At 44.8% G+C, this 19,587-nt stretch overlaps 1 pseudogene; it reads right to left on the minus strand.

Moving 5' to 3' along the window:
- LOC115330587 overlaps positions 1–19,587 on the minus strand; it is a 70,178-nt pseudogene that overhangs the window by 16,452 nt on the left and 34,139 nt on the right.

Below are 19,587 nucleotides of genomic sequence, written 5' to 3' on the forward strand. Positions count from 1 at the left end.
AATGAATACAACTCGTCTTCTTTTGCCCCAGCCCCCAGACCCTTTTTTGTGTCTGAAATAAAAGATACATACATACATACATATTTGAATTCCCGTTCGTGGCCAATGAGTGCACATGAGCGCACTTGCGAATGACAAGCTCTATGGTGTGCTTAAAAAGCACGGTGGAAGCTTGGGGTCATCGCACCGGTGCGCTAGCGTGTCACGACCGCGTGATTCACTGTTCTCTTTTGAGTTGAAGATTAAAGCTCAGGAGAAGAAGTTAAAGAATCATTTCATGGCTCCTTTAACACGGGTATGCGTGCTACACCAGATAAAAATATTGACATTTTGCATGCCAGTAAACTTCAGGACGATCACTTGGCCTGTCGGCAAGAACCCCTCATATCCGGCGTCCGTCTCCTTTGATAGCGTTACAACCCTCTGTAGACCACCGTGCTGTCCTTCTTGGTTTAACCCCGTCGACTGTTCATCGCCCAAAACGAGGTTGATACCGCCGTCGACGTCGCTCCCCGCCAGTGGGTGAGATAATCACATCTTGAATGAATGATTGGGCCTTGAAGAGGTATGGTGCTAAGCATACATTCTCTTACTATGGGGCAGTCGAGCAGCAGTCGTCCTGTCGTGGGCAATCGTCCTGCCGTGGCCGGCGTAATCGGATTTTGTTTCATAGGAGCGAAGCCCGAAAGTACAAGGACGGTACGTTCGTCCCACGAAGCCGCCGCCATCCCGGCGGTGCGGAAGACCACTCGCCTTGTACGTGCACGCTGCAAATCGTCTTATTTCACAGAAGAACAGGCACCGCTCCTCCAGAGGCCCGTGCCGTACCACCATGCAAAGCGTCTTTTAGGTCTTTTACCACTTTTCAATTAACGAATGGAGATATCAACTAGATAAAGGTTGCCGCCCGGTGTCGCTAGCAGTACGGTTACCATAGAAACCCCCCAGGCCCAAAATGGAGATCACTATAGGCGCTTCTGACGTCGTGTATCTAGATAATTTTGCGTCGTGTCGCTACTCTGGCAGCTACGCTGCCATATAGAGTGGCTCTAGTTGTCGCGCGTCCAGAAATGCTAAAGTTCCCTTAATGCACCGCGGCAGCGGTGGCGTTGCGAAATTGACTAAAGGGTCTATTGTTAACAGCTCACTAATAGCGAGTTCGTTTCACACGCAATGGCACCGTTCGAGTTCTCTCCCAGAATGCATCGCACTCGCTGAGTGTTGCACGGAGAACTGGACTCAAACGAACTCACCAGATGCACTGAGTGCAGAAAACTGATGGGGCCGCCATCTATGTTGTAGAAAAGAAACCAACCTCAAACCGAAACTAGCGTCTTTCTGTTCGGAGTGACGGGTGGGAATCCGAGAGTGCAGTCGCTACCAACGTTTATCTACAAACATTGGTCGCTGCAACCTGTAGTTTATATTTGCGATGACTTCAAGCAACTCGGCTGTCACAGAGATAGTTACAGACAGCGTAATTTTCCGCAACCAGCTGTCTACAAAGCAGCTGGTTGCGATCTCTTTATAGCCCATTACACCGAAGAAAACTGATGGTGCTGTCCGAGCAGAAGCTTGATCCGTTTTGAGCATGGTATAGGGAGTATTCACTGGCGGCCCTATCCGTGTGCGCTGCTGCTGAGCGCGTGCTGACGGCGAGCTTCCGCTGTCCTTTTGGAGCGTGCATTTAGCACCATCAAGATTGCCGGTCTTAGCAGGCTATTAATGTGAGCTCGTTCTGGGCATGCGCTCTAAACATCGCCCTCAAATGTGGGGTCCAGTGAATACCCCCTATTAATGCGTGAACCACTAAGAGGGTACGGCTTAAAACTAGTCTGTTGGAATATATATCCAGCAAATCTTTTCGTGGGACTTTCGATTTCGATCGTTATTACAGGTGGATCAGATATGAGCCGTGCGAGGGCGTCGAGAACGAGCTTTTGCGAACAAAATACGACGGGGCAAGTTAGCTGACGTAGGTAAATGCTAAACATGATGATATTGCCCAAGCCTCGGGTAAAGTCACTATGTTTAGCTTTCTCTGATGCTTATTGTGCAGTCACAGGTTTCTGCTGGAAGACTTTTGTGGACAAATGCTCAATTTTTCACCCGCACACGAAGAATGATAAACACCTCGGGGGCCACTGATGCGTCTGTTCTGAGCATTTCTTTACACACTGGTATATTACAGCGTCTGTACGGCAACAGAGCGACTTAAGACCTGCAAATAAAGCACGGGTTGTCAATTGCTTCCTTCATGCAATAGCAGACGCTCACAATTCAAGCTCGCATTTGATTCCGTTGCCCGCGGGACGCGATTTCTATGAGAAAATCTACTTTTTTTTCTTTCGGTTCCGCAACACATTGTAGCAGACGAACCCTCGTCGTCTGCTCCCGCTCCTCGCCGGAGCGAGCCATGACGGGATTGCATTTTGTCGCACTCCCGATTTGCTCGGTGCAGCGAGTGCATGCACGCGTGGGGTGTCCGCGATGAAACGAACGCGGAAAGTGCAACCAGTCGTGGAGTGCCGAATGAAACGAACCGGCTCCACGCTGCGAGTGGGCACGCGTGGGCACGAGTGCCGTGAAACGAACTCGCTATAAGAAATCTCGTCTTTGAGACCGCTCAATATTCATCGCAAGGTTGCCCTATCAGATGAAAGGGAATACAAATGTGAGGAGTGTCTTTAGAATGCAATTGAGATGTCCCTGCCCTCTGTCGGATACTTGACCCAAAATCATCTGCAGCGCTCGCTGTCGTTAGCTTGCGCTGTACAAAAATTTTTCGTACCGCCTGAAAAACGAAGTCTACCTCCTTAACTGAGAAAAAGACTGCCTGACCCAAAACATTACCTCGGGTTCAGTTCTGTAAAGAGGCCCTTTAAGGGTTAATAACCTTAAAATTTTGAATGGATGGTTGTATGGATTAATGAAGCTGAATTATTTGATTCCTGCCGCAGCTTGAGCCAAGTTGCCATTGTTTAAACAGTGTTTCATAGAGTTGACCAAGGTCCGGGACATTTGCATCTGGCGCCCTCTGATGGAAGTTCTAAAAAAGAACTCTCTAAGCGAATTATTTTTTAACAGTTTGGTTAGAAGTGCACATAGTTTAATACTCCGCGAAATAAAATAAAAAAGGCGCCAATAATAAATACAATTATAAATCACCACGATCTGGAGAACGCATACTCTTTTTCTAGGGTCGACACAGGTCTGTGCATTGGACTCTAGTAACGCGTCTGGAAAATTCTTTTATTTTTGCCTATTACAATGAAGAACTGGAATATTGACGTTTTTTCTAGTAGCTTGATACTCAGAGGAAATTACAATATGAATACCTCATTATTTTCTAAATAAATGTTTGATTTCTCGGTAATTTTATTTTGAATTTACCACAGTATCAGCATCTATAAAGTTACCATTCCAGTGTAAGATCTAGTATCCTAGTATAAAATCAACGGAATGAAGCGTTTGTAAAACCGGAAAATTTAGACACAACGTGTGGCCACTCAGTGAGGCTCAAACAAAGCTTCTCACAATGTTGTCCTAAGATCATCATTGTTCGACTTTATATATGATGCTTCATTTTAGATCAAACAAAGCTCTTTCTTAGTAGGAGTTAAACGGTTTCCTTATTCATCATGTATTTACGAGATTCACGGGTATTGAATAAGGGTAACTGTCTAGTGAACAATTACCATAAATATTTTAACATTTCAGAAGTGGTATAATGCGTCACATACGAGTATAGACTTATCGGCTATTACAATTAGAAGCTTATCCATTTTAAACAGTTTTCAAAGTTCCATTTAGCATAGAGGTATTGATCGATCAGTTTTGATAGTTTTTGTAAACTTATTACAAAATGAACTTAAAATAAGCGCGAGGACGTATTGTAGCCTCATTGCTGGAAAACAATAGAACATCACAGGTACCACTCGGGGGAGTATTAAAGGGGGAACAGAATATAGCCTTAAAGGTAAGTCCCAATTAGATATTACAGTTAGGACCTAGAACCAGCAAATGTAGGTAGGACATGATGGACCATCCAAAATAGAACACAATGAAGCAGCAAAGGTGAACACAATAGAGCCTCATGGGAGCATCAAAAATAAGGCACGATGAATCATTAGAGGTGGGGCGCACAACAGCATTAATGGTAGGACATAATGAGTCACAAAAAATATGTCGCTATAAGACATCAGAATTAGGACACAACGGAGAATTACAGGTGGGACGCAAAGATGCCTCAAAGGTAGAACAAAATGGAGCATCAAAGGGAGTCCACAATGGGTCCCCAAATCTAGGATAGATTAGACCATCCAAACAGAACACTGTGATGCATCAAAGAGAGGGCACAATGAATGATCAAAGGTGGGACGCAATAAAGCATCAATTATAGGATAATGAGGCATGCAAAAAAGGATACAAGAAACCATCAAGAGAATAAAACAATAAAAAATCACAGTGGAGAGACAATAAAGCACCAAACGTAGGTGACAATGAATCGCCAAAGGTAGTACAAAACGGAACATTACAGGTGGGACAAAATGAAACGCTAAAGACATGACAAAATAGAGCATCAAAGGTTAGACACAATAGAACATTGAAGGTAGAACACAATAGAGCCTAAAATCTCGGACACAATGGAACATTGAAAATGGGGCACAAAGAGGCATAAAGGATAGGAAATAATGAATCATCAAAGGTGGAACTCAATAAAGGATCAGTGATAGGACGCGATGAGGCATAAATATAGGACGGCATAAAGCACCGAATGGAGAAGACAAGCACCATGGGGGGCACAATGAAGCACCAAATATGGGAGACACTGAGGAATAAAAAGTAGGACTCAACGGGATATTACAGATAGGACACAATAGAGCCACAAAGTTACGACAAAATAAAACATCAAAAGTAGGACAGAATGGGGCGTCAATGATATGACGAAATAGAACATCAAAGGGTGGACACAATAGAGCGTCAAAGGGAGGACACAATAGAGCCTCAAATCTAGGACATAATGGAGCATCAAAGTTTGTCTAGAATGGTACATTGCTATAGAATAATATGAAATCGTACCTGACAAAACCTTTCAAATGAGCCAAGGAACACGCAGACCACTGTCCATTTCGAGCGCCGTATAGGTGAGGCGCCATTATGTAGCCATCTTTTGGGTCGCACACAACATGTTGGTAAGCAGGAGTGTAATAGCTCGCTTTGTCACCGTCGTGCACCATTCCAAGCCTGTTGAGAAAGTTATAATTACAAGGGTTGTTAGTAGCGTTCTCCCGACTTTATTGAATGCAGTATAACCTGCACGTACATACGCAATAAATATGTAAATCCCATGTGAATATATCGCGATAAATAAAAAAAAAAAACACATTTCAGAAAAAAAAAAAAAACAGCGTCGAAGGACAAGAATTGTCCCAAGTAGAGATCTTGTAAATATACCTCCATTGGGATCTGTTAAAACATTTAAAATTACGAGATTAGTTTGTGCCTTTCTTTTGAAATCGTAGTTCAAAGCAGACACAGCAATCATACAGGTGTGACATAGTATGCATCAGAAGCACCTGTGAATATCTGCCCATATGTGAGGGAAGTCATTTAAACTAATAATATCAGTATCTGGTTGTGGCTTCGCGCCACCGTACAGTTTGTAAGGCAGGTGGCTGTTCACATCATTATGAATGCTTGACGACTGAACTCAGACCAACCGATTGCTCTTCAATGGTCAGATTCTCGCAAGACCTAACAGCGTCCCAAAGACGCTGTTAGGTCTTGCGAGAAACTGACCATTTTTTGGGACAAAGTCCCAAAAACAAAAATTGTACGAAGTGTCTCCCCCCAAAAAAGCTTGTACTTGTTTTGTCGCAAAAAATAAAATAGAAATAAAAATAAAATAAAAAAACTGCGTGTTTTCAAAGGCTCTCTTTTCCCAAATGTAGCGATAGGGGTGCTGACTTGATACCAAACATTATATTTGACCATTGTCTGGTTAAAAATACTACGCAACTTTCGGCAGTTTTCACTTGGAAAATGGTGGCAGACGAAGTCCACGAATCCGTAGAGAGTAATGGCGGCAGCCACCAGGAACCGGCCATATTTTGTCAAAGAAGGTACTAAAAAAAGTGTATAAATGTCGAACAGCATAACACATATTCCTGAAAGAATTCCACCTGTTCATTAACGCTAGTGCTACACTTTGACAGTGACTGAGCATTCGGCAATGTGTAGCAAAATTGTTTCGTAAAAAAAAAACAAATATATATATATATATACAGGGTGTCACAAAAGAAAATTTACACGCTAAAATGGCTCGCAAAAATCAAAAACTGGACGGATCTTGTTGCAACTTTCCTCAAAAATGTCTTTAACTGGTCACATTGTTGTGCTAAAATTTCAAGTCGGAACCCCGAGTACAAAGAAAATAAAGAAAATGATAACTGATTTTTTCAACGGCGGAGCGGCAGCTGTCGGGGAGACACCGAACGACGGCCATGTTTCTTTGCCTTATCCAGAGATGGCGCTACGGATTCACTGAACGCTGAATGAACGGAAAAGCGCGCTTTTATCCGAGTTTTTGGTTGCGTGGAATATTTGCCAAAATAAAGTTGTTTGGGTTTTCAGTTAAGTTTCACTGTGCAGAAAGTGTCATGCCATAAATACGAATAAATAAAACCTCCAATGTCTGCTGCAGAAATGACGTACCTTCGTCTCCGACGGTTCTTGTTTCGTGCATCGTCTGCTTTCGCAGTTTGACGTTCGTGCTCCTGCCTCAGTGCGTTAACTTCATTTGTTATTGCTGTTTTTTCTTTTCTTTTTTTGTTCAACGCCTTACCATGCGACAACTGAGCTCCAAGGAGAGGTTCCAGGTGGTTCTGTGGTATACAACAACTGGAAGCTTCAAGCAAGTCCGAACCAAGTGCCGGGCCGCCTTCAACAGAAGACCACCCTCTCGGCCAACCATCATCAAGTGGGTGACAAGGTTTGCCCAAGACGTGAACATGGCAAGCAAGACTCCGAACCTTGTTGAAGCGTCGCCGAAACGAAGAGAGCAGCAAGCCGTTCTCGACGCTTTCGACGCGCAGCCCCACCTCTCGATCAGGCGTGCTGCTCGTCAGCTCAACCTTAGCCGGGGCTTCGTGTGGCGGGTGCTTCGCCGGCGAATGTACCCGTTCAGAGCGCAGCTCCTGCACGAACTGAAGCCGGAGGACTACGCACGGCGAGTGCAGTTTTGTAAGGACGAGCTGGCGCGGATTCGGGCCAACCCCAGCCACCTGCAATTCCTCTTGTTTACAGACGAGTCCGTTTTTCCTCTCGGCGGCCGCGTCAACAAGCAGAACTGCAGGTTGTGGTCTGCCAGGAACCCGCACTGGTCGACCGAACATGCAGTTCAGTCGCCAAAAGTCGTCGTGTGGTGCGGCATTTGGCGAGAGGGTGTCGTCGGCCCGTTTTTTTTTCGATTCGACGGTGACCGGTGACACGTACCTGAAGATACTGGAGGAGAAGATTTTGCCGGAGCTCGAAACAGCACATATGCAACGCGAAGTTTGCATCTTCCAGCAGGATGGGGCCCCTCCCCACTATGCGAGCAGCGTACGAGCCTGGCTCAGCAACACGTTTCCCGGGAGATGGATGGGCCGCGGCTCTCCGACCATGGCTTGGCCCCCTCGGTCTCCAGACTTCACCCCTTGCGATTTTTTTTGTCTGGGGGTACGTAAAGGCCCAAGTGTACGCCCGGCGATCGAGGACCATCCCTGAGCTGAGAGAACAGATCATCAACGCATTCGAGACGATGAGTGACGACATGCGGGAGGCCGTCTTCCAGGACTACGAGAGGAGGCTTGAAAAGTGCATTGAAGTTCGCGGCGGGCACGTCGAGCTGCGAGTGTAACCGTTTTAGAGCGCAGCTCTTAGGGGCCCGTTCCCGGCTTGAGCGGCGTCGGCGTAACCGAGGTCATCTCAAGGTCACGTGACCCCCAAGGTCACGTGACCCCTCCAGGTCACGTGACCCCTCCCAAGGTCATCTCAAGGTCACGTAACCCCAAGATGACCCCACGTGACCCCCTGAAGGTCACGTGAACCCCAGGTCACGTGACTCCTCAGGTCACGTGACCCCCGAGGTCACGTGGTCTCCTCCCCAAGGTCACGTGACCGCCGAGGTCACGTGACCCCCTGAGGTCACGTGACCCCTTCCAAGGTCATCTCAAGGTCACGTGACCCCAAGATGACCCCCTGAAGGTCACGTGACCCCAAGGTCACGTGCCACCCAGGTCACGTGGTCTCCTCCCCAAGGTCACGTGACCCCCAAGGCCACGTGACCCCTGAGGTCACGTGGGTGTCACGTGGGGTCACCTTGGGGGTCACGTGACCTTGAGGTGACCCCCACGTAACACCCAAGGTCACGTGACCCCCAGGTCACGCCTCCCCGAGGTCACGTGACCCCCCTCTCCGAAGTCACGTGACACCCCCCCCCGGAGCATATTAAAGAATGAGGGGAGGAGAAGGAGGAGGGGTCTACCCTCCCCTCAGTACCCTTCACTCCTCCTCCTCAGGAGCTGCGCTCCAATTCGGCGTTACAGGGATTTGTAAACGGCTTTCACTTTTTTTTTGTTTTGTTTTTCTTCCGTGTGTATGTGCGCGTGAATGAGGTTTTTGACCAGAACTACGAAGACCGCGGTTCAGATTTCAACGGCTCTTTTCAGAGCCACCAAATCGCTGCCTTATCGGGCGCACTCGTGGCTGCCTCTCGTGTCTCGTTCAAACGTCAAACTGCGAAAGCAGACGATGCACGAAACAAGAACCGTCGGAGACGAAGGTACGTCATTTCTGCAGCAGACATTGGAGGTTTTATTTATTCGTATTTATGGCATGACACTTTCTGCACAGTGAAACTTAACTGAAAACCCAAACAACTCTATTTTGGCAAATATTCCACGCAACCAAAAACTCGGATAAAAGCGCGCTTTTCCGTTCATTCAGCGTCCAGTGAATCGTAGCGCCATCTCTAAATAAGGCAAAGAAACATGGCCGTCGTTCGGTGTCTCCCCGACAGCTGCCGCTCCGCCGTTGAAAAAATCAGTTATCATTTTTTTATTTTCTTTGTACTCAAAGTTCCGACTTGAAATTTTAGCACAACAATGTGACCAGTTAAAGACATGCTTGAGGAAAGTTGCAACCAGATCCGTCCAGTTTTTGATTTTTGCGAGCCATTTTAGCGTGTAAATTTTCTTTTGTGACACCCTGTATATATTTTTAGGCACAATGCAATATGTTTTAAACGGCTTGAATTGCTAAGGTGTAGACACCAATATAATTTGTAATTGCAATGGTTATCGGAGTTTTCCTGCGCTTTTTAATCTACAAAGGAAAGGAACAACCTGACAACCATGAAATTATGTCAGTGTTTCAATGCATTTTCCGTGTACGTACAAGCAACGCTGTCATTGTTTTGATAGCTCTTCGTTTTTGTGTACGAAAATCTGGTTTGCGTCGCTGCAGTCGGAAGAAAGTGAGCTCGCGGTGCATTTGTTATCGGCTGTCGTCCTTCACCAAGTTGTTGACACCATTCGTAGACTCTTGAAAACGATAGCGTCAGTTCCCGATAGTAGGCGATTAATATTCCCAAATTGAAGGTTGTAATTCTTAAACATTCCGGACGCCGAATGTTTAAGAATTACATTAAGACCCTCCGCAACTAAGTTTAATCGTGCTACATTTGTTCAGTGATATTGTTATGGCGAAAGGCCAGGGTCGGTTTTGAAATTCCTGTTGTTTGTAATGAGTTTTTGATATCTTAGATTTATTGAGGTCGCATCGGCTGTCCACTGATCCACCTATACTAATATAGTAGAGACTGCACTTAGACTATGAGCCACTGCAAAACCTTAATGAAAAAAAAAATATTTGTATCTTCATTTTTTTATTTTATTTATATTGTATTACTGTTAGCCCGAGGGACGATACAGCGTGGAGTTAAAAGAATCACTTGTGGCCGATGTGTTGGCCAGTGCACACACGCGCACACGGACACACTAAATTCACGTGTTCAGAGCTGTTAAAGCATCTTGAAACTGGAGTTGCACCCCTTTAGTGTACGCAGTACCGTCACATGTTATACATATACAAATTGAGAACAATTTAGTACACATGAAAGCAACCAGTTAAAAAAATCACATAAAACAACAAAAAACACTATTAATATAAAAGTGAGGACTCACATTTAAAACCACTCAATAAGTCTATAGTTACTATATCACTGTAGAGGCAGTTTCATTCCTTTATGGTTTTGAGAAAAATGAATATTTGAAAGTATTTAAAGACCGACACGCGGTGCGGCTCTCTTTACCAACACGGCCGGAGGGCTGCGCATGCGCAGAAGCTATGTGGGCAGAAGCGGCCAGGCTCTTCGTGTTTTAGCCATTGCGTTGTGTGGCGTGCGCACGTAGTTGACATTGTAGAGACGATTCTAGCTTTATTTGCGCGTTGCATTTCCTGGCAACATATGTCGTGTGTTATGCCCGACTACTTGAGCTCGCTACCCAAGCCTCCTCGCAGGTGGTATCGGGACAAACTGTGCGGGGACGGCGTTGCCTTCGACGATTCGTACGCCGTAAACAGGGCATGCTGGAGTTACGATCTGAAGATGTTGCCAACGACGTCGGTGGCTCACATTGTTATTTATTAAGTTTTCTTGCCAAGCCAGTTCACGGCTGACACGGCGCAGGAGTACATGTCTTTCGAGTCCTACGATTACTTCGAGTCGGTTTCTGCGCTGCCGGCGAGATCAGCAGACTGTGGGTCTGCGGAAGTGTATTTACTAAGTAATTAAATACAGACAGCGTCCTTGCACTCAATTTATGATAATTTTCTTGCCCCCTGGACCGCAAGGCACGACAAACGGTAACACTGTGTCCGCACTGGGCGCTCGGGGAAGCACACACTGCTTCCCATATTCGCTAAAGAAACACACCAAAAAAAAGAAAAAAAAAAAAAAACACGCCATGAAGTTACAGCAGAACCTATTTCGGGGGTCCCTATGTATGTGGCCAGAGACAAAGAAGCACATTTCCACTAGAATGTGACGAGGCGTTCGGACGGTAGATGCCATAGCATGCGGGACCGCGCCCGAACGTGGCTGCTGCGAAAACGGGAACGCGTAAGCCTCGAAGGGCTCGTGGCAATGACAATGGATTAGGACAAACAGTCACAGCTGAAGACCGAATGTTACTGCCCTCGCGGGGAGCGCAGTATGCGCCTAAGATGACCGAGGCCCCTCATGGGGAAAGCGACTTTATCGTCGACAGCCAGTGGCCACATACTCAAGAATATGGGTTGTAGTAGTAGTTACACACTTTGTCTCATATGTAACACCGCAAAAGCAACAATTCGACATCCAGTAATTGACGTTTTAATAGTCGGTAAACTGGAGGATTACCGACTATTAAAACTAGTGGTTCAGTAGTCGAGTTGCACTACTTATTACAATAGGTAATGTAAGCATTAAATACTACAGGAAAGGATTTAAGTTTCTGCTGGCTTTGCTGCGAAACATCAGTGTTTTTTTTCAGTAGTCTTTGATGCTCACATTATCTATTTAGTAAGTGATGTCACAGAGCTATCAAGCCATTCGTAAAAGTTGATATCGCATGTTCGACGTGGGTTGCCCGTATATTGAAATGCAGTTTCGGGGTTTCTATGTATTGGACAAGGCGTGTAAGCATGACACCCCTTATTTCTGAGAGTGCAAGACAGAGCTCGGACGAATCAGTTGACGGAAGAACGGTTATATGTTTCCTCTAGCATGTGACAAATTTTAAATATCATCTCGTAGTTTTCTCACTTTGTGAGGGCAGGGGTGGACGCTAAATATTAAAAGTGTAAGCGTGGAATTTCAGCTCGGATGTGAAAGAAGAAGAAAAGCAGCGCCAGAAAAAGAAAATGGGTAAGCGTGCTAAAAGGTTTTTTCTGATGCATAATGCACCCTCATTTCAATGATCTCACCGTCACCCACAATGAAAATAATGAAATGAAATTTTTATCCCCAGAAATTTACTCTGGCGGGCCTCCAGACAAAAAGGTATACCTTACGGTAACTTGATTGGGACTTAAAGCTAAACAAGCATAGCGATCTGGGAGAAAATTGTGATGCATTGAACAGCCTCGTTATACAGCATATAGAGTTTATTTTACCAACTAGGCATGTACTTCAGTAACAATAAACAGAGTAAACATATGAGAGCGCTGGAACGTTCGGCAGCTAGCATGTGTCATACAGAGACATCCGCCTTAGATAAAACACATATACAATTCAGTTTTAGTGACAGAATATATATCTATGTTTTCTATCTAGATGGTACCTGTTGATTAGAGAAGGCAACATATGGCGAAGGAATTATAAAGCATGATTTGCGCGGAAATGAGGAACCTACCATATTTCAAAGTGGCGCGTACTGAACGAGATTTCCTTCTTATTTAAGTCCGATGTGTGCCAAAGTCAACAAGCTAGAGAAAAAGCGCCTTTAAAGTAGCAACAGGGTTGACGTGCATTGCCTTTTTAATGTTTCTGAAATTCGTTCTCGCTTTATCCTGAAGGTAAAACAGGTGAATTTTGTTTTTCGATGCACGTACTTACAGGTGCCCTCATTCGTGAGCAAGAACGGTGACCATGCTATATGTATGAGGCATGTCTTCTGTTTCGGCAACACGGCTATTTTCGCACAGTTTTCCGAGGTTAGAAGCACCTGCGGGGAATATATAGATAAAAGATTGAGTACAAAGCACAAACGTTTCTATACCTTATTTATTTATTATCACATACACCTATTGCGCCGTTCGTAATTCTGAAGGGGGTATATGAGTGCCAAGATAAAATGCACGCACAAAACCACCAAAATCTATTTTAGTTGTACAATGTAGATCCGTGATAATTTATTGGGGAAAAAAATCACAATCGGCAAAACCTATCATTTTTGTAGTACAGAGTGGTTCAAGTTACAAGGCACAATCTAAATGGAACCGCAAAAATTGACACCTGCACGTAGCCATCGAAACTTTTCGTCAAAGGTGTATTTCACTGGTCGGCTTTTTCTTGTAAAATTACAAAGCGTAGCTCCCTTTTAGTAAAAAAAAATAGGGCCAAGAAACTTGCCAGGGTCTACGGCGGGCGGCGACCCAGACGACCAAGTCCATTACCGGGGTGTGTTTGGCGTTCGTATTGATAGATGGCGTCGGGAGCAGCGTCTGAAAGTGCAGCTGACCAGCGAAAGATGGCAGACGACACGCAGACGAAATTCGTTGGCAGCACAAGCCCGGCGTTATGCAGACGCGTTTTTTTACTTTTAGTTTTGGTTTTATTGCTCGCATTTATTTTTTAACCGAAGGTACATTTCCAGAAGATTATATTCATATTCATAAACCACGGTGCTCGTGAGCGGTCGCGGTAAGGAGATAGCGCCATCTATCAATACGAACGCCAAACACACCCCTCTACTGGGCCCCTGTCGTCTGCGTTGCTGCCCGCCGTAGACCCTGGTAAGTTTCTTGGCCTTATTTTTTACAGAAAGAGAGCAACATTTTGTAATTTTACGAGAAAAAAACAAATTTGTGAATTAGACCTTTGACGAAAAGTGTAAATTGCTACGTGATTTTTACGGTCCATTTTAGATCGAGCCCGGTGACTTAATTGGACCACCTTATCTATGAGCATGTTGGTGGCTTTTCGAACAGTTAGAAAGGGGAGACACTTAGGTGACGAAACAGAGAGGAAAATCTTACACCTTAATCTATATTTAATTTGGCTTCAAGCATTGTGCCCTATCGCTGCGTGGGAAGACTTAAAATGAAAGGCGCTTCTGGAAAGGGGGGGGGGGGGGCGAGAGAATTGCGAGGAAACCTCAAAGAGGAGGGGAGACGGGGGCAGACGGGAATTAAGGGATTACGTGAAGAAGAAGGGTATCGTTTACTCGTCCTGTTCTTCAACGCTCAACCCCCATCGTTGGCCTAAAGAAGGCCAACTTCTTTTGTAGCAACAAGATATATAGAGTACTTGTGTTCCGCGGGCTCGTCGCGATCCGAAATATCTTTGAAAACATTTTAGAAATGCGTCGACGTTTACTTCTCATTACATGTCATGTTTTCATCACTTTCGTTAAACGCGTGAGGTCACATTTCACGTTAGCGTTGTGTGTGGTTTAAAATTACCGTGCGAGACCATGCGGCTGTGACGTCACGGCCCCATCGGCCAATCAGGAGGTTCTCGTCGCGCCACCGACGGCGGGTTTTCTGCAACACGAGCTGCTGGATGCTATCGAGTTAAAATAATATTTCCTTATATCACAGGGCCACAGACGGCTCACCGATACCCACATTAGCGCACCCTGTTTTTATGACAAATGATTTTGTGAATTTCCTGAGTGGTTCTTCCGCTATGCCGTCTCAGGATGGTTGTGTTCGACAACAAGGGCGTGCACGAACATTGATCGCAATGCACTGCCAAATGCCCAGACGGCGTCTGTCTGATATCTGCTGTGTGTTCTATAGCACTTTAGCTTTTTTGTTCGTGTTTATTAGCTCACCGCCTCGGTCAAAGGGCATATATTTATAATTCTTGATATTTAAGTTTTTGTTTTCAACTATGACACCAGCTCTTTAGCACTTATATGACGAACGAGAATCTTAAAAACCTAAAAAAACATGAGCTTTTTTTTTTTTTTTAGAAAAAAAGAGACTGATGAAAGAAATGCAGAACAATCTGTATAAGTCTCTACGCACCCAAGACTCTGTTTTCAAGTGTGCCGTTCTCAAGACTTGCGAGGTCATGCCTGAAACAAAGGTAAGTCGGCAATAGAAATGCAGTTTAGCATTATAAATTAACATTTAAATCACCCGCTCAACTTCACCAGGTTTTCTGCATAAGCGGAGGAATAGTTAATCCCTGTATCTACACTCACTGACTATCTAAAAAACACAGTGCTTCGCGAGTTCTATGAATGTAACTGTCACTTCGTGGCCAGTAGGTTTGTTGAGTAAACCAATAACAAACCCGAAGAACGAAACTCGAAGCATCAGGCGTCAACATTACGAGCATTATCGTGCCTTCTGCTGTCAGGGAAAACAAAAACAGAGATAAGCAGCAAGCATTTTTCTGTTTCCAAAGCAAACGAAAGCTAAAAAAAAAGAATATTCACAGTTCATTATATAGTTAACACAAAACGTCCCTGCGGGTGGAAGTAGAGGGAACGTTTTTGATATGTTTTAGATTCCTTTATTTATTTATTTTTTGTTGAATCCCCCAACAAAATGGCAAGAACACTGATTCAAACAAGCCTCTTCAAACTGGTTACTTCACTAGTTTGGTGTTTTAAAACGCATCAATATACCTCAATAGATAGCTTTAGAATAAAGGGCCTCAAAAACAAGGGACCCCAAAGAAATAGGAGCTCACTGCGCGTGCGCCGAACACAATCTCTGTTTTAGGTTTGGGGTTGGCGCTTGTCCCTAACGCAAAATTTGCGAAATAGCGTGGGGCCCCTATTCGCCTGGGGCCAAGTTGCATCAGCAAACATATCGGCGCCTTTCCGCTTGCTTTGGAGAAAATTCGTCATTGTCGCTGCAGTATTAGCCACTTTCATTGCCAGTTTATCGTGCAGCCGGCTTTCACTTCGCTTTTTTTCGCTCAAGTCACAACGACTGAGTGGTGGGCTCACCCCATTTTAAAGATTGCTGCGGCTTATGGCCTTTCCTAAGCCTAAAGAGACGCGGTAACCGTTGACCTTTGTAGCGTATCGCTACTTCATGGCTCTGAGTGGATTTCGTTTGTGACACCTTACCTATAGTTTAAAAACAAGGCATCAAAATCGCTGCAGCTCAGATTTAAAGAAAGCAGCTGCTTGCACAGTATGCTCGCTCGCGTTCATCTCAGTTTCGGTACAGTTGAAGGTCCGAATCTTCGGCGACAGGCGGTCAATGCGTACACAAATGGCCAAAAAATCCGAGTACGAGCGCCAAATTAGAGCGCTACGGATTGGATTCTTTTGGCTGAATACATAAAAGAACATATATGCTGCTTTTAGATTGTATTTTGTTTTATCCGGCTTGATTGGGATTTACCTTAATTAGTACTTGTAAAAAAAATAATTGTAAGCGCATACGTTTTGCGTTTCTTTTATATTTTACTTTTTTGATTATTACGCTTGTTAGCCGCAATGGCGTTGCAAGCGGGAAGCGTAAGCGGGCCGTGCTGCGTTAAGAAACATCTAGTATATATATATATATAACCAGTCCACTCCGTATCTTCTTAAGTTCGTGTCCCCCAATTTTAAACTCTCAATTAACAGCACAGCCAGTGTAACAGGTTTTCCGGGCCAATCAAGGAGTGATAAAACAGCAAGCTCTCGGCTTTCGCCTGTTTTTATTGCTATAGCATTACGGAGCCCGTGTCGCAGAAAAGCCAGCGTCCGTGGCGTGACTGGAAAATACTGATTGGTCGATGGGGTCATCACGCCAAAGCCACATGACTTTGCGTGATACTTTCAAACAACCCACAAAGCTCACGTGAAACATGACGTCCCACTTCTAATGAAAGCGATTAAAACGTGACATATAAGGCGAATGAAATTTCGCAGCTTGCCTCAAACGATTCCACTTTATGAAGTAATTCATTAGTTTTAAAGAAAATATTTGTACACCTTTAGGTGGGTTTCGAACCCATGAGCTTTCGTTTCCGAACCAGAGACGTTATACTGGCGAGGCCACGCAGGATACACTTGCCCGGCTTGGAAACTCAGTGGCAGCTTATATGTTTATGGGCGCGCCTGTTTAGCCGACGTGAGGCGAAAGCAGCAACGGGACAATCCCGAGATGCGAGAGCGTCTCCAGATCTCGGAGCACACTCGCCTTTCCGAGCATGGCATGCGAATGAGAGGGCAATACAAACGGTGCCCAATGACGATATCACGTGCCACTCTTAAACGTGCAAGTTAAGAGTCCTCCAAGTGTTACCTTCGAGCTATCATCGTTTAAACTAATAAGTTGCGGTTAACGCAGCAAGATCTCGAGGTTTCAGTATATATGTTCGCCTTTGTGTGTTTTGACCGCGCACTGACCTGTGATGAAAAGTCTAAGGTAATACAGGCTGGCCTGAGACAACGAACGATCTTATTAATATATGAAATTTACTTTTACGTCTGATTAGAAATAAGAGCGATCATAAATTCTTAACTGAACATTGTATTTGGAATGCCATTTACTATTTACCGGGTGACTGAGGCAGTAGACTAGATCGCAAGCATTCTAAACTGCTGTCTACATCCATGTCTGCACAACATGAAAAGACGTATATAATACATGCAGAATGAGTGTCTGGAAATTACGGCGTAAAATATGGGGTGAAAACATTATCTGGATTATTTGGTCACACGAAACAAGCAGGCATTCTTGGGAAGGCTGGCGTATTTCGTAATGGAAAATTAGAGTTTTTAATATAACGTACAAACCTAAGGCACATATTGTTTTCTAACAATATATATCTTTTCTTATTATTTATGTTGTGGCTAATCAGTTTATATTACACTTTTCTTTTTAAAAAGTAAAGGAAATAGTGCAAAGAGCTTGATTGTTCTTACGATGTAACCAAGGTGACGAGGTCTGCGATAACCTTGATACTTCCCCGGTTGACTGCGTCCGCCAAATTACCCAATGTTTCTCCAGCCAGCATGTATCTTTTTATATAGCCGGGCGGCTTCAAGTCATGTTGAGCCGCTACTGATCTCGTAATGCTGTCGTTCTTGAAAAAAAAATAGAAAGTTAAATTCCACGCGCTTCACTACCGCACATCAAACAATGTTTACTTCATAGAAACTCATAAAAACTACATACCCCTGTTATCTCAAGAACAGCAACCAGAACAAATTGAACTTTCGGATCCGAAGTGACGTCATATCGCATGTTGACCTTGAAAAAAGTGTGGTAAATATTAGAGCGTGTTTCCTATCAGCGTATTCACAACTCGCAAATAGGCGACCCCACCCAGCGGAAGAGACGCGAACGCGAGAAGCCAGGAGCAACTACCTATGAATGTGTGCAGCAAAAGCTGCAGGGGCCTAGCGGCCGCGACACGACAAACGAATGGGGGGATTACGCGCACGTCATTTGATTTGCGAATAACACTGCCCATCTCAAATTTATTGGAGGACTACGAAAAAATGATATATATAGTTTGTTGTATAAATATAGTCATTTACACCAGAATATGAAACAAACCGCTAAAATAAAAATAAACCACAACTTTATAGAAGACCGAGTAAACAGACAGGAAACAAGGTTTTAGTCAAACACGTATAAAACCGGTAATTATACAATAAATATATTGTATGACTCTCAACACAGTTTTGTATATTTGTTTTTTTTTATTTGTTTTGTCCAGTTAGAAGTGTGTGTTCCCACATTATTACTTTGTATTGCTATACGTTGCCGAAGGAAGCGAGAGCGCTGAAAATGCTATATGTATAACAATATCCATCCACGCTTTTTCTCTACAGTGACAAGATGAGGACTGTAGGAAGTCTCTTTCCAGTGTCCGGACTCCACCATTTCATCGCTGCCCCCTGCCAAGCGTTTGAATGGGCCTGCGCGCTGGAAGCTCACAAGATATAGAAGCCCTAAGAAAAGTTAAAAGCTTGCGCTGGAAGTGGGACAACTGAAGAACCCCCTATGGTTCTCATTATGTTATTGAATGTCAATATCACTGCCGTTTCCGGTTATTTAAAGGGACTTCAATATTTCATGGAACCTGTTAATGCAATTGTTTTTTTAAACATGTTCTAAACAATAGTTACTGCCGGCTTACCAGAGGCAGGTTTTCATCTATAATAATGTATCTTGATAGATGATTCCCTTTTCGCTGTTCTTTTTGTCTGATGCCTCCATTTTATTGACTGAAGAGCGTTTACAATATGTTTCGATTTCGGCATGCATAGCACTTCTCAAGGTACTAGTAACCAGAGGTCGGCATTTTAGGTCGCACTCTCTCACCCTCACCCTCACAGCCATACTCTCCTAAGCCCCTCACTTACCCTCACCCTCTCAATCAGTCTCACCTTTTGCCCCTCACTAATCCTTGCCCTTATCCTCACAGTCACACTCACCTTCAGCGCTTCATTCACCCTCACTGAACCTGTCAGCCCTCACGCACTCATCGCCCTCACGCACCTCACGCACTCACCGCCCTCACGCCCCTCGCGCACTCATGGCCCTCACACCCATCACGCACTCACCACCCTCACGGCCCTCACGCACTCACAGTGCTCACAGCCCTCACGCCACTCACCGCCCTCATGCCCCTCGCGCACTCATGGCCATCACACCCATCACGCACTCACCACCCTCAAGGCCCTCATACACTCATAGTCCTCACAGCTCTCACGCCACTCACCGCCCTCACGCCCCTCGCGCACTCATGGCCATCACGCACTCACCACCCTCACGGCCCTCACGCACTCACAGTCCTCACAGCCTTCACGCCACTCACCGCCCTAAGGCCCTTTGCGCACTCATGGCCCTCAGCCCTCACGCACTCAC

The sequence above is a fragment of the Ixodes scapularis genome, unplaced genomic scaffold, assembly GCF_016920785.2.
Source record: "Ixodes scapularis isolate PalLabHiFi unplaced genomic scaffold, ASM1692078v2 PGA_scaffold4__175_contigs__length_147842914, whole genome shotgun sequence".
In the NCBI taxonomy this organism is placed as follows: domain Eukaryota; kingdom Metazoa; phylum Arthropoda; class Arachnida; order Ixodida; family Ixodidae; genus Ixodes; species Ixodes scapularis.